Source organism: Pavona decussata, unplaced genomic scaffold, assembly GCF_977016875.1.
Source record: "Pavona decussata unplaced genomic scaffold, jaPavDecu1.1 SCAFFOLD_26, whole genome shotgun sequence".
NCBI lineage: Eukaryota > Metazoa > Cnidaria > Anthozoa > Scleractinia > Agariciidae > Pavona > Pavona decussata.
Genome location: NW_028145449.1, coordinates 2,575,603 through 2,585,000, shown reverse-complemented (window position 1 = coordinate 2,585,000; position 9,398 = coordinate 2,575,603). Strand labels below are relative to the sequence as shown.

At 38.3% G+C, this 9,398-nt stretch overlaps 1 protein-coding gene and 1 long non-coding RNA gene across 4 annotated transcripts in view; one reads left to right on the top strand and one right to left on the bottom strand.

Moving 5' to 3' along the window:
* The window catches only part of LOC146485512 (uncharacterized), a 124,288-nt gene that overhangs the window by 33,253 nt on the left and 81,637 nt on the right, over positions 1 to 9,398 (bottom strand). Inside the window, exon 1 of one of the 3 annotated variants that reach the window (XM_085103375.1) lies at positions 7,133 to 7,257. The exons of 1 other annotated variant lie outside the window; for it this stretch is intronic. The gene's annotated coding sequence lies outside the window, so the exon portion shown is untranslated. Of the gene's footprint in view, positions 1 to 7,132; positions 7,258 to 9,398 lie in introns of those variants that run through there. One more of the 3 variants, XM_085103376.1, reaches the window with a different exon arrangement.
* LOC146485514 (uncharacterized) overlaps positions 1 to 9,398 on the top strand; it is a 62,609-nt gene that overhangs the window by 5,140 nt on the left and 48,071 nt on the right. The window lies entirely within an intron of this gene.

Genomic DNA, 9,398 nt, shown 5'->3' with positions numbered 1-9,398 from the left:
ATGCATTTATCTTTGTTGAATGTCAACAAGAGAAACACACGGGTATTTCAGTGACACTGTGTACACGCAGTGTCTACCTTGTCATGTCACGATGAGTGTTACACAATGGCGTAAATTATAAGGGTTTGTCTTGGAATTTACCAACGTCTTTTGGAGTCGAAAAGTAAAGGGCATGTATTGAACAAAAATGGCTGACCTTTTCTCCTTGATATGTTGCCAGTGATTGTGTGCCATATTTTGCCCATTTCAGTACGATTCCAGTGGGTTTTAGGTTCGCTGAAAGTTTTCGTTTCTCTATACGGTATCCTACTATACATATCTATACCTCCAAAATCTTGGTCACTTCGGTATCAATAGTATTTTTAGAAAAAAATTGCAACGTTAACAACGCAGTCAGTATAAAACGTGAGTCGCAGACGAAGAACTGTGGACCACGAACTGGGTATAAAAGAGGTAGTACTAACGGTATAGGAGGACTATGGACTACGGACTACGGACTGACGGCATGCCCTACAGTCCACATTGGCTGTAGGGCATGTATTTACCTTTGTCGAATGTCAACAACAGAAACACGGGTATCTTAGTGACACTGTATACACGCAACGTCTACTGCATGCATGCACGGCATCTACATGATTGTGCACATGGGCTCATTGGTTGATCACGATCAATGATCATCAAACATCCTTTTGCGCATTTAATCTGCACTGCAAGAGCAAGTTTTCACCAAATCGAGCCCTGAGATGAATGCTAAAAATCTAAAATGCCGGGCTCTTTTCAGCGCGTATTAAAAATTCAGCTGTTTCGCTGAGATAAAGCAAGATTTTATGTTTGCACTGTCGATCCTCACTATTTTATTCCCAGTGCATTTTTTGTTTCTCAAAAACAGCAATAAAGGGACAAAAACAACTACCGAAACTTGATTTTATACATCTTGAACTTATTAAAAATGAATACAAGAAAGATATGATTTTCAGAGTTCCAGTTCTCCTTAAAGACTAGTGCGTAGTACGTAGTCCTCCTATTATACACTTACCTTAGTACCTCTTTTATACCCAGTCCGTGGTCCGAAGTCCTTTGTCCGCGCATATAACGTTGTATTCTAACCGCGTTGATTTAGTGGCGCAAGTCTTCGAAAGTAAACTACAGGGGACTGAAGTGACCAAGATTTTGGGGATAGATATATATAGCAGGATATAGAGCGACGAAAATGTCCAGCAAAATTTTAAAAATCCACTGGAATCGTACTGAAATGGCCAAAATATGGCACACAAACACTTGCAAGAGATCGAGAGACAAGGTAAGCCATTTTTGTTCAATTTATTCCTTTTATTTTCGATTCCAAAACACGTTCGTATACTCCCATTCAAACCCTTATAATTTACGCCATTGCGTAACACTCGTCGTGACACTCAAATTACAACATGACAATAAAAAGGTCAAACGAATTTCTTTTGAACGCTCATAGAGCTTCTGCTACCTGTGATGTATGCAGTAGACATTGCGTGTATGCAGTGTCATTAAGATACCCGTGTTTCTCTTGTTGGCATTCGATGTCCAAAGATAAATGCATGCCCTACAGCCAATGTGGACTGTAGGTATAAACTGAGTTACTATTTTGTTAAACGGAAATTGGCACACAGGTTTTGAAGCGTGTATCTGTGCATGTGTGTTTGTGGGCATTTTTTAAGACATATCGACAGCTATTGACGTGACGCAGGTAACGCAATAGCGAGTATCAGTTTGACACTATAATTTAATTCGACAATTATTTGTTGAAATCGGATTATTAAACGTTGTTTTAACTCCTCTTATATGGAGTGTTTCGGGTGTCTTCGCGAAACCTTCCCAATCAGATTCCTTTGCAGAAAGATTTATTGGGAGATTTGCATTATGCAAATTTCCCACCAGAATTTGGCGAATATTTTCTTTCCCGATGGCGTGCATTTTTTTTGTCCAGACCTTTTCTATCACGTTATTAAACAAGAAAGAGAAACAGACAAATGCAATATGAGATAAAATGACCATTTGAAGATAGTCTGGGTCAATGTTTTCACCGAGTCGCCACAACAGCTTTTTCTCAACAGTTGCGAATTATGCCAATTTGTTAACGAAGCCTCGCTAACTTTGCTTTTCGTCAGCGCGTGCATTGATTGCCCAGATTTTTTATTTCATATTATCAAAGACGAAGACCCAAACTTTATCACAACGTTCCTCTCGAGTCGATACCTGACATATCAAGATGCATTTTAAACCTTCAATCTTACTCAATTTTCACCTCATCGCGAAGTCCTCAAAATGTCAATTTTTCAAAGAGCTATGTTCTACAAAAGTTTACATAGATCCCATTGATAGAAAGAAGGTGAGTTATGCTCTTATTCAAAACCAACCTCGTTTTGTAGCGTTGCGTACTGTTCCAACACAAGCGTATTGAACTTGGCTTATTTTGAGTAAGATTTTTGCATAATTAATGAGGCAAAACCCGTAATTTCGTTTTCTCCAAAATTCTCGAAAACTCTAAATTTCCAGAACATTCAAATAATATTTTCGAAGATAGTTCCCCAAAAGTAAACTTCAGGCAAATTATCAGGAGTTTCGATTTTTCAAGCTTGGCCAGCGATTCTCGAAAGTTACAGTTAGGCACTCTTAAGAACGGTTTGCTGTAAGGACCGACTAAGCGTATACAAAATAGAAAAAACCGATTTCCCCAAACTTTGCCAGAATAAAGGGCTTGGTGAACTACCTCTAAAAATATAAGTCTCCTTTTGTTTAGAGCTTTATTTATTTTGGGGGAATTTTTTTTAAATGTTACCCATGGAGGCGGGCTAAAGTCACGCCGAAGTAGGCACTTTTGTAGAAGCTCCCTTTTATACAAGGAGCCTTTTCTAGAAAAGATTAACCCAACAGAAGGAACAATTTTATTTTCTTAGATGACTAGCGGCGTTAAAGTTAAATAAAACGTAAACATGAATTTTTGACCAAGTTTTTAAGTTGCGCCTTTTTACCGGTGATTATAATAAGCTAATTTTGGCTAAATTCAAGGACAAAAAAAGCATTTTGGTACATCGCTTTGCCCCACGAAACTACACTCCGGGAAAACATAATAATTTCAACTAAACATTGATCGAATAAAAAATTGGGGTAAATTAAACAGCGAGTTCTCAGAGCGTTTTCAAAACATGTCACTTCGGCAATTAAGAGCGACCTTTGACCTTTTATATCGAGGGGAAATATAAACGAGAGCTCATAAATCTTGACTTTCCTTCGCCGGAAGACGCTTATGTTTACTCTGCTTGCACATTTTGAGTAAAGGAAAACTACACATTTGAATTTGAAGTTATGTACTAGCTATGAAAGATAATTTGAAAAGTAAAATTAGCAATTCAATTCGACTTTGCGTAGGCGGTTCCGATTTGTTTACCACGAAATTGCGATTTTAAAGCCTGTTTACAATACAAATACGGCATCAACTACAAGGTAAACCTCATTCTACTTAATGATTAATAAATCTTTCTTACCTTAGAGATCTTTTCCTGCCTAAAAAACACGGTCTGTGTTCATTTTATATCGCAAAAGTGTATTGACCGAGATCGCGGAACGCCTCAAGCTAAAGAACAAGTTAACGAAACCACAGGAATGCCAGGAGTACATTTCGTACTGAGATGTGTACCTACATATTTCGGTATTACTATGACACGTCAATTCAAAACGCCTTTTTTTCTTTTCGGACACTAAGATGTAATATCTTAATTACTTAAAGATCACGTAAATTGAAAAGAGCGCCGTGTCCCGAAAGCTTACTTCTTTTGTTCGTTGCACGTGGTACTTGCTGAGTGTACAGTGGAGATTACTGTGGGTGGCTACGACCACCGGAGTGGTGCTTATATATGGCTGTGTGTGAATATGGGTAGATTGTAGGGGGAACATGTGGTTCAAGTGTGGACAATTTAGCCGATGTGAAAAGCTTAATCCTTGTCAAGTGTACCAAATCCACGCAAGGGCATCTGCGTTATTGCAACACTGGAGACGCTATGTTAGACTGAAGCAAAGTTGTTATCGGCACGGGCACGTGTGTTTTAGTGGTGTGTACTGTGTATATGAATGCTCAACATAAATTAATTTAAAAATATTTACTCTCAAAACAAAGAGAGTTTTTTTTCTTTTCTTTTCTTTCTTTTTTAACGTTGAAAGTTACAATTAACCTCTAACTCAGCTAACGGGGTTAAATTTGTATATGATTTGCGTTTTTTATATCAAGAATCGTCACGGATCAGAAGCTTGAACATCTTCTAAGGAGTAATTTTTAAACCAAAACCCCTTAACAGAGGTAAAAGGCCGCAAACGTTAGTAAACATTGCGATGTTTTCGATACGTTTACGAAACGCTTAAAATAATTTAATTTAATTAAAACTTGTTTAAAAGTCACGAAACAAAGCTACGGCAAACGTAAAGGCAAAAACCTTTCTTGTTGCTTTATAAATATACAAAGCGAAAAGTTTCCCTGATCATCAATACTTAAGTCCGTGAAGAAGGATTTTTTGCCTAAAACCACAAAAGATGTACGGACGAGCATGATAGCCTTGTTTCTTTCACATGAAGAGAACGTGACAAATTAGATTTGCGGGCCTTCAAGGAACCGAATGTATGTGACAAGAGAAATTGAATTTATTAATTCAGTCAGGTCGGGGGCGGAGGGGGAGGGGGGGGGGGGGGCAACAAATGTGGGCGGTGGTGAATAAAACATTAATGCATTCTATTTTCTATATGTTAAAATTTCCAAGGTAAAAAGCAAGGTAAAGTACTTGTAGTAATTGACTGTTTTACCTTCAAAGGCATTTTTGAGAAAAGCGAAAGTCACCTTGAGCTCACTATTTGACCGAGACATTGGGACACATTTGGTATCAGATGGCGTTCAAATAAGAGGATCTGTGCCGCTCCCATTGGATGGGCATGGCATGGGACGTCAGTGTCAGGGGAGAAGGGAATATCATCTATACATGCTAACGGCTTTTTGGGGGCGTCTACAGACGGATTCCACCCAAGGCGCAAAGCAGAGTCCCTTTCCGTGTTAAGAGATCTTGTAAAGGGGTGTGGTAGTTGTAGAACCTCATATTACTACTCACCCGAGACAGTCGCCGTATCCCTATCTATAGTTTTGCTTGAAGTTTATCGTTTCATTATAATTATTACTTGTTTGTGATGCAAGGAATTTATTTCTATTTCCGTATCTTTTTTCACTTAAGACTTCGTTGGATTGACAGCAAGTAGTAAGATCACAAGAAAGGAAAAATGTGGAATTAGCCAATATCATTCCCATTTTTATCGCATTTTCCTAAATGTCACGGAGACCTGACAAGTCGAAACGTTTGTCATATAAAGGTAGTTCATTATTAATGGACAGTACAGTGCAAAACGAATCACTATTATATAAATAAAAAGAGCTGTGCGGTCCCGGTATTGTGCAATTTTATACAGTGGGATTCCTGTGGCTTTATTTGGTTAATCGTTTAGCAATTGGGCGGCTTAATAATTTTGCAATGAATGCAGGCTATGTCTTTTTTTAGTCAAGAAAAGATCTCTAAGGTAAGAAAGATTTATCAATCATTCAGTAGAATGAGGTTTACCTTGTAGTGGATGCCGTATTTGTGTTATAAACAGGCTTTAAAATCGCAATTTCGTGGTAAACAAATCGGAACCGCTTACGCAAAGTCGAATTGATTGCTAATTTTGCTTTTCAAATTATCTTTCATAGCTAGTACATAACTTCAAATTCAAATGTGTCGTTTTCCTTTACTCAAAATGTGCCAGCAGAGTAAAAATAAGCGTCTTCCGGCAATGGAAAGTCAAGGTCTATGAGCACTCGTTTATATTTCCCCTCGATATAAAAGGTCAAAGGTCGCTCTTAATTGCTGAAGTGACATGTCTTGAAAACGCTCTGAGAACTCGCTGTTTAGTTTACCCCAATTTTTTATTCGATCAATGTTTAGTTGAAATTATTATGTTTTCCCGGAGTGTAGTTTCGTGGGGCAAAGCGATGTACCAAAATGCTTTTTTGTACTTGAATTTAGCCAAAATTAGCTTGTTATAATCACCGGTAAAAAGGCGCAACTTAAAAACTTGGTCAAAAATTCATGTTTACGTTTTATTTAACTTTAACGCCGCTAGTCATCTAAGAAAATAAAATTGTTCCTTCTGTTGGGTTAATCTTTTCTAGAAAAGGCTCCTTGTATAAAAGGGAGCTTCTACAAAAGTGCCTACTTCGGCGTGATTTTAGCCCGCCTCCATGGGTAAACTTAAAAAAAAATTCCCCCAAAATAAATAAAGCCCTAAACAAAACGAACCTTATATTTTTAGAAGTAGTTCACCAAGCCCTTTATTCTGGCAAAGTTTGGGAAAATCGGTTTTTTCTATTTTGTATACGCTTAGTCGGTCCTTACAGCAAACCGTTCTTAATTATTATACTTGGGTGATCTGTGGCTGACAGACAGAAAAATTCATCAATTTCGTGACTTGCCCACTGAGACTTGAAATTCATCACCAACAAACCCTTTAGTCATGTTAAAAATGGAACATCCAAATTACACTTTGCACGTTTTAAAATTGTAGAAGGCTACGACCAAAAACACAAACAGTCAAAACAATCGTATAACATCATAGAACATCATAAATAACTTGACCTCTTGCGCAAGACAGAAATCAATTTGCATTGCGTGTGGATATCAGCCAAGATTTCCGATTGTCTAAATGCTTTTCTCATCCCCCGTTTTGATTTTTAAATAGGGGCCTGATAGTAACAAAATGATAACAAGCGCAGTAAGGACTCAAATGTTGACAATCCGACGACTAAATTGGCGAGGCAATTCCTCGGAATATCTAGTTCACACTAATAACATTGCTGAGACATTTGATACTTTGAGACTCGACCAACAATCAAAACTTCCTCGAATGAGAGAGCAACTGAAAAGACAAACGCTGCAAACACAATCTTTTCGTCATTTCTGCGTGAAAGAAGGTAAATTTTCCCGTGTTACAACTAGGCGAAGCCAGCCCAACAACATAATCGGCGCCATTCAAGTCGATCGGATTCACGCAAACAGCTATTAAATGTGCTGAAGATTACCCGTGTACTTACCAATTTCTTCAGACGTCGCTGAACGGTTGCTGTTGCCACTAAAAAGCGAAACTCAATATAAAACGTGGCGATCGAATAATCAACTTGCGAGGTAAACACTTCTTCCTTTAACAATTCGTTGAAATGTCTACGCCACAATGAAGACGGAAATTCTTGTGCAGTCATGCATGTTCTGTCACGCGAAATTTTTATCGTGTTACAGATATCTGTACACGAATATAACATCCACTCCATCTTCTTTTCAGGAGTCATTGTGGCTTTTTTATTACTAGTATTGTTTCAAAAGCCAGTCAGCTGTTGTATATTTTCTGGTATATATATTTGTACAACTAGTAATTTTAAATGGAAGAATATGCTTTCGATGATCTCGATCCCAGGCTCTCTCCCTGCTGTCTTTGTTTCATGCTGTAAGTCGATCCCAAGTGATATCAGACTCTTCATGTTGAGTTTGTGACCCCGTGATCTTGGTGATGTACCAAGAATAAGCTGTGCTTACTCACATTTCAAAACACTTGTTTCCGTGGAAATATTAAAGTGCCCCTAACCCTTCAATTTGTTTTCTTTTGGTAGATGTCCATATCTTTCAAGAACTCATTTTCGAAAAAAATTTTGAGAAATATTGAATCCTTTTGTTTTTACAAGCGCTAGAAGAGAAGGCAGTCTTGTCGATATTTTCACCTATCGTTCGCATTAGTCCCCCACTCGGCCAAATATGGAGCGTGACGTAAGAAAAGGACATCGTGCAAAAATATCCGAAGATTCGCGGTAATGCTTCAATTGTAAACAGAGAAAATGGTCGGAAAATGTGTGGTTTTTAGATGCAGCAACTCTTGAAATGTAGAGAAAGGAATCAGCATGCATAAGATTCCTTCTGATAACGCTCCGAGGCCTTTTCTTACGTCACAGCGAAGAAAGTGTCGCTTCTCATTGGCTCGTTCCTAATGAGCCCACGAGACAAAAATTTGTCCAGCGGGGCTTAAAGCGCGCAAAAATTTAAAAATTTCAGTAACTTTAAGCGCTCGTTAAAAAAAAAGGATTCAGTATTTCTGAAAAAAATTTTCGAAAATGAGTTCTTCACAGAAATGGAAATCTACCAAAAGAAAACAAATTGAAGGGTTAGGGGCACTTTAAGTGCAGTCATTGTCAAGTGAGTAATAAACTGTTAAAATGTGTTACCCAAAAGCTACCTGATAAATTCTAGCAGAAGTTAGGAATGTTCATAGTCATCGACCCTCTCTCTCCTCCCTCCCCTTCCCCCACACCCTCCTTCCGAAACCCGCATGGGGTCAAAACACTTGAACAACTTGGCGATTAAGAAAGGCAATAGCTAAATGATATGCTGTCCAGGACAAAAAAAAATTCCTGAAAATCATCCCCCAGGAATTTGCCTGCCCCCGGCCCCACCCCTGCCAGGGGCAAATTAGAAGGTTAACAGACCAATTTTTTGTATATTAAAATTCAGTCTGAAACAATAACATCACTGCGAGGCTCCGGGGAACAAATTGTAGAGTTTATATGGGTTTATTCCCCGGAGCCTCGCAGTGATGTTTATTCAGTTTCAGGCTGAATTTTAATATCTCGAAATTGGGCTATTGTCTCCATGTAATCTTAAATCGACAAGAACGCGCACAATGCAAAGCAGTGATAATTGATTCATAATATACCCAACGACGATAATATGCAAATAAACCAATGGGAAAGGAGGGAGAGCTGAGGGAGAAAATATCATTTCCAATTTATTCTAAAAATGCGGCCGCCTTTTCAGTAATCATTCCTGAAAACATGTCCTGTATTGAGTGTATTTAAACACGGACCCTGATAGGCTATTCAAACAGGCCGCCATTTCACATTTCGCGCCAGAACTTATCAGTTTAGTACTTAATGGCCGCTTCATGTGCACATGCAAAACATAAGCATTTTATCGAATCGATAGATAATTTTTTTTCCGGGGGGGGGGGGGGGATTTTTTGTTCGAAAGCTTATTAAGGATTAATAAACATGTTAGCCTCGTCGCCTCCTCCCGTAAGTGTGCTCACCTTTTCTGAGTTCCCTATTTTTTGTGTCGCTCTCTAGGAAAGGAACAGGTTTAAAAAAAAAACCTGTCACAATATCAGGGAAAACGTTCAACAATCTATTTTCGAACAAAATCTGTGATAAAATTCATGATCCCTTTTTTGACGATATGCAGGAAAAATTGTTAACCCTCGTTTTCAGGGAAATAAACTGATTACAACTAGCAGTACAAAAAAAAGGAAAACTAACTGCT